Source organism: Ruditapes philippinarum, unplaced genomic scaffold (genome assembly GCF_026571515.1).
Source record: "Ruditapes philippinarum isolate M1 unplaced genomic scaffold, ASM2657151v2 ctg118_1_1_1_1, whole genome shotgun sequence".
NCBI lineage: Eukaryota > Metazoa > Mollusca > Bivalvia > Venerida > Veneridae > Ruditapes > Ruditapes philippinarum.
In genome coordinates, this window is record NW_026857137.1 from 233643 (window position 1) to 240611 (window position 6969).

A 6969-nucleotide genomic window follows, 5' to 3' on the forward strand; every position below is an offset into this window, starting at 1 on the left:
TTAATAATTGAAATATTATTAAACTTGTTAAACCGGACAAGAATATGTTCATTATTAGCTTATCTCGCCTCCTTATCTAAATGGTCGTAGGTATGTAAAATAATGGTTTCTACTATCTGAAATATGTGTCCGAAAACAGCTTAAGCAAGAACGATGAAGGGTTTTGTTTCAAAATAATATTATATACAAGTTTTGTTTAAAAAAAAAATTGGAAATAAATTCAACTGCGATTCAAAACTTGAGAAATATAGATTACTTTTTTACCGCCTTGTTATGTTTAACTTCTCTACAAAGAACCTTTTTCATATTAACCGAAACGGCTGGTAATTTCTTCATAAACCATGAAGCATTGTCTGATAACTTTCCTATCAAAACTTTTTTATACTTACAATAATACCTTTCTGATGGGAAATTTTCCTTCTTATTATTTTGAATGCAAACTTTTTGATGAAATAGGTATATACCGTCCGTTTATCTAACGGTAACAAATAAATAAATAAATAAATAACAAAATAAATAAATAAATAAATAAATAAACAAACGGGAAAGGCCAGTCTTAAATATATTCGTTTCTCTTCCTGTGAGCCATGCAAGCAAGAAAGGGTATGGCAGGATAAGTTTTGGTAGGGTAGGGTAGAAAGGATTTTTTTTATCTAAATACATTGTGATATATTATCATATTGGTTTTTATTTAAATTACACGGATGATGTACTTTAGTTTACATGATACCTATATGTTTAACTACAATTGTATCATAGTTTGGGGACCTTTCTGTTGAAAAAGTGTCCGAGTTAAATCGTATACATATACATGCACAGTGCGGTAACTGGAGTGCAGGTATCAGTTACACGCACTCCAGATCATGCCCGTTGATTGGCTCATTTTTACTGGGGTTTACATATTGTGTCGGCAGAGAAAGGGAAAGCGGCAGAAATATCATTTTCAGATGCTGGATCATTGGTTACTTTTTCCCGGGGTTTAAAATTGTGACAACAGGGAACGTGTTTTTATGTTTGACTATGATACAAAAGAGAAAGAACACCAAAACACTCGGCAATCTGATTTATACTCGGGGGCTACGCCCCTCGTACAAATCAGATAGCCTCGTGTTTCGTAGCTCTTTCTATTACATAGCAAATACTATATTAAATAAAATCATGCATTTCGTTATTTAAGGACATATACTCGTCTCATTTGATGTTACGTTATTCGTATATATTCCCTTTATGGTTGGTATTTTATGTTTTATTTGGATTACAACATGTACTCATTTATTTCGGCTGTATAATACTGAAAAGATTCGTGTATTGAGAAATAGCAGCACGTTTAAATTTCCTTTGAGGTCATGAATCAGTAACCTTTTATATATCATAAATGATATAGCGAGATTATTAGATCGGACATGGAAATATGGATTATTATCAAATACAAACTTAATAATTATGGAGAATCATGTCTGATAAACATATGCGCATTTTACGTAAAAAAGAAAATAAATGAATTAAATGCCCATGTGGCTACTTGCAATGCTTTTAGTTATTTGAGTTTATATCAATTTTATGAATTATAAAACGAAACTACAAAAGTTTGTTTACATCTAGATGATAATAAAACCACGTCATCTTGTCTCAGCAAATACTCAACGGATACATAGCTTCGATAATAAATATCACTTTCATTTATTTATGAAATAGTAAAACTCTACAGAGACATATCAAATGTAAAAGAGTAATACTATGCCAAATTTATTTGCAAATTTCAGCTTGTTTTAAGATATTTGAGGAAAGAATTTGCAATATTATGATATATCTGTTAGACATTATGGGTTATGAAAAATCTAAAAGTAGCTTTTAGTGGCATACCGTATAAAAATAACTTTTTTATTGCGATCAAAAATACCGGAAAGAAATCCGAACATCAAAAGGTGACGTTAATTGAGAGTAGTTTCTTTGATAAATTGCAACTGGGAGTACTATAATGTAATAATTTACTACACGTGTTTACAGTTATAGAACCTTTAAGTATTCACTTTCACCTTTGATGCCGGCTCGCCACGGCGAGCCGGTATTACGGTAGGATTTTACTGAGAAACAACCTAAAACTCCGAAGCTATCCAAATATTTAATCGAAGCTTGGCTTCCAGCTTTCTACAAAATTTATCTATCAGGGCTAGGATCCAAAATTATTTAGCCAATCAAAGTTAATCTTACATAGCGTCAAAAAACCTTCAATTTTCACGCCATTTTTAAAAATCAGCAAGTATTGTTTTGAGCGCAAAGATATAATGATGATTAAAATGTTTGTCTTTATGAATTCTTTTCAATAAATCATATTTACACTGACTTCTGATTTAGCGATTTCACCTGTTTTCTCTGTAGTAAGTTTTCGTTTGGTTAATTAACATAAGTGTACATCTGGTTCTGTGCATTTTTTATTTTTCCTTTTTTCCGGTCATTTTATCCTTTCCGGTATTTAGTGTATGTATTTACTGGCCGGGATCCGGGACGCCCGGGATCCGGGATCATATAAGATATGGAGGAAAAACCTAATGAACTATATTTGTGTTGATTATTGTCGTAATGAAAGGCCATTAAACGTTAATTTTTTTATTGTATATAATGAACGTTAAATTAATTTAACTTAGAATATAGATATATTTAGAGCTATTAATTAACAAACTTAAAATGCGGAAATCACAATACTAATAATAATATGCCTAATTAATTGGAAAAATCAAAGACTATTTTCTTGAATTGGTCAAATCCCGGGATCCCTATATGTTTTAAAACGATCCCAGCTTTTCTGAAAACTATATACTTGAACTGGCCAATCCGTGAGATCTATTTACATTTTAATACGATCCCGGCTATTCTGAAAACTATATTCTTGAACTGGTCAATTCCCGGGATCCCTACATGTTTTAATAGGATCCCGGCTTATCTGAAAAACATCTTCTTAGACTGGTCAATTTCCGGGATCCCTATATTTCTTAATAGGATCCAGGCTTTTCTGGCTGAATTGATTGACAACTTGTGTTTACTTTAGGACTTGTGCCTCTCATTCCAATACTAAATAACATACATGTATTACAACTTAATTTTGTATAAAGAGACATCTTTATGAAATCTACCTATCTAACATTTTGTGGTCAAGGTCAACAGGCCATATAGTAAATGTGCATAGACATAGGTTCTTCATTTTATCTGTTTACATGCACCTTCATATATACTCATACTCATCTTGGTTAAACTGAGAGAACTTTATATGTCACTTTCAGTCAATGAGTTTAAGATTTTGAATTTACTGGCCCGAATTCCAGTTTTGAATTTATTCTACTAAATAATTAACAAAATTTTCTTAAATTTACACTGGCCTGAACTTATATACACTGGCCATCGGGCACCGGGCCAGTGTTGACTTCACTTTTATTTTGATGTTCGCTGAAGTCTCTTCAGCTAACAGAACTGTCATTTTTACATTTAAACACACCCCTTTAAAAAAAATACGAAGCGAGTCGCTACTAGCTTTTTTAAAAGCTTACCTTGTATATTCATATTATAGTTACACGTAAATGTATAATATCTAAATAGTGGAAATATGGATTAAACAAAGCTGTGGTGGAACATATGATTCAAAACATGTTCAATATGATGAGATATTTCCACGGCGAATACTGTCATCAGTCTTTGTCGTCATAGTATGTGTAAGTTATCTGCGAAAGGGTAAATATCAAAATGAAAATATCTCTGTTTATTCTCATTTATTGAAACAAGTATTTAATTTAGTAAAAAAATTAACCCGGAAGCTCGGTAGATTTCATAGAGTACTACATTGTTCCTAAAGGTAGCACTCCACAGTTAATTTCAAGTTTCTGCCGTCAATGTCCTACAAGCAATACGTCTAATAATTCTGATACCAAACTACACAACCTGGAAAAAGAAAACACATTTTGTTGAGAACATATATGACATAAGATTGCAAATCTACAAAGAAATTATCCCATCTGCAATAGGCAGGCAGTCAAAAAATTTGCAATTCATTCCGTTGAAGCCCAAAATCTACAGTGGCCCGAGACCCAAAACAACACATTTCGACCCTCTGGCAAAAAATATCTGCAAATATACAGGCTAAAGGAACACCGTCTCTGCTTTAGCAACTCCCTATACATGCAAAATATCACAAAGAAACTAGTCCTCAACCTTGTAGATTTTTTGCTACTGCTAAAAGTTTGTACCCCCCTGTAAAATGACTTCTTTTTACCGTGCATGCTGTATAAAAGCAATGTTTACAAAAAATGGCGGCCTTGACATTCATAATCAACAGCATGTGATTTCTGGCCATGTTTTCGAATTTGCCAGTGATCATATTAGATGTCACAAAAACAAATTTTATGCTGAAAATGCATTTTAAAGACAACCAGTCATTTAAATCCAGAATATTCACTATATCCAAGAAATCCTCCCTGGCCATTCGAAGCTGTGGCTTACATTACTGTGGTGTGCTACCTTAAGGGGCATCATAACATTGATTGATGACCTTTATATGGACTTTTTCTACAAATTCATGCATATTTCAATAAACAAAATGAAAATTTTTGCTGGGAATTGTTTGTTTTTTCATTATCTATGCCTTAAATGAACTATGCTGTCCATCCCATTTTCAGCCCTCGGCAAGCCTTTTTCAGTACATGTAGAATAAGAAAGTATTCCCAATGTAAAGTGTACACAATCTGGTTCTTATACCATCTATACAATCAAAATGTTCAAATATGTCCTTATAACATCTAATATGAAAGAAATATTCAACAAATTGGCATACAGTTTAAGTATATATGGCTTCATGCTTCATATAAGGCAAAAATACAACAGATTATGTTCTTGCCGGACACCAAAATGTGCTATGTTTTTTTCAATCTTGCACAGTATAAAATCCAATTAGCATGCACAATTTTCATAAAGGTTTTACGTAAAGTCAAATTCAAAGAGACACAGCACTTATCATGGCCCTCTGAGCATTGTAGATCTATCAATGTTGGTCGCCCAGGGCATCGAAATTCACCAAGCAACACCCTGAAAACCAAATTCTCCGACTATTCAATCTCGCATGCCCAACTCCAAAATGGTCAAATTCTAACCCGAAAACCTAGCTTTAACATCCATTTGCACCTGTAAATGATTTCAAGCAAACATATCCCTTCGCACAAATATTTCGCATCACATGGAACATGCCCGATGGCCATATTCTACATGTACAGCTGAAAAGCAATAAAAACATGCCTTTTTCCACCAAAAAAGTTTGGAAAATCAGGAAAATATCAACCGAATAGCTCTATATGTGAATATTTTCACTCTCCCACAGCTGTCTCTCCTGGAATAAGTAGTCATTATGACTTAAGACACATGGCAGACACAGCACTTTTCATACATTTCACATTTAGGTTTTCATGTATTTGAGTTACCTCCCCTTTTTAAACCTAACTTTCAAGCTCTGTGATAAATATTTTTTATGAAATTTCACCATCATTTTGGTCAGTGTGCATGGTAGAGCCTTTACACAAAGTTAAATGCGAAAAAACAAGGTTTGAAAAAAAATCATTTTACCTTAAGGTAGCACTCCACAGTTAATTTCAAGTTTCTGCCGTCAATGTCCTACAAGCAATACGTCTAATAATTCTGATACCAAACTACACAACCTGGAAAAAGAAAACACATTTTGTTGAGAACATATATGACATAAGATTGCAAATCTACAAAGAAATTATCCCATCTGCAATAGGCAGGCAGTCAAAAAATTTGCAATTCATTCCGTTGAAGCCCAAAATCTACAGTGGCCCGAGACCCAAAACAACACATTTCGACCCTCTGGCAAAAAATATCTGCAAATATACAGGCTAAAGGAACACCGTCTCTGCTTTAGCAACTCCCTATACATGCAAAATATCACAAAGAAACTAGTCCTCAACCTTGTAGATTTTTTGCTACTGCTAAAAGTTTGTACCCCCCTGTAAAATGACTTCTTTTTACCGTGCATGCTGTATAAAAGCAATGTTTACAAAAAATGGCGGCCTTGACATTCATAATCAACAGCATGTGATTTCTGGCCATGTTTTCGAATTTGCCAGTGATCATATTAGATGTCACAAAAACAAATTTTATGCTGAAAATGCATTTTAAAGACAACCAGTCATTTAAATCCAGAATATTCACTATATCCAAGAAATCCTCCCTGGCCATTCGAAGCTGTGGCTTACATTACTGTGGTGTGCTACCAAAAGCATTTCGAAGACATATAAAATTACTCGTATTTATTTAAATCAAACGCTAATGTATTTCACACATCTCCGTCGTCATTTATACAAACTATTTAAAATGTTGTTTCGTGCTTTGACTCAGCTTCGTGTGATTACAAAGAAAACTAAGTATTCCTGGAATGCAGCTTAATATGTATTAAATCTCATTTATACTGATTAAGACGGGATTTTATAGATTTGTGCACTTAAACAATTGGCCATTCACGCGCAAAGATTGATTACATCGGGTATTTCTCGGAACATTTAAACAAGGCATTGATTCAAAGGCTTATTAAGCCTCGAAATTGATATAATTTTTGTTTCCTAAAAGCTTTTTATTTTGATGACCCGCTACAATTACCAACATGTTATTCATTGGTCATATATTGGTCATATATTGGTCATACATGTAGCTGAACTTATAGTTTGCTGCATAAAGACATAAAACAATACACAAGAATATGCATGAAGCTTTTTTTACACCCACATTAGATAATCTCGAATGTAGTTAAAATTTATAAAAAGGATGATACAACAAATTATGTAAATGATTCGTATTTTATGTCAAATAAAAATTGTTTTATTGTTTCTGCTCTAACTTTGAACGACCTGCTTTTATCAAATTTGGTTCAAACTATTTTACATTTGTCATAGAAATTAAATTTAAGAATACTTACGA

The 6969-nt window shown here is 33.0% G+C and overlaps 1 long non-coding RNA gene across 1 annotated transcript; it reads right to left on the reverse strand.

Moving 5' to 3' along the window:
- Nucleotides 1-3842: 3842 nt before the first annotated feature.
- On the reverse strand, nucleotides 3843-6274 carry LOC132748903 (uncharacterized). Its single transcript, XR_009628332.1, has 2 exons — nucleotides 5602-6274; nucleotides 3843-3930 (listed from the first exon to the last, which is right to left on the reverse strand). It is a non-coding gene; the product is annotated as an uncharacterized LOC132748903 (long non-coding RNA).
- Nucleotides 6275-6969: the final 695 nt, after the last annotated feature.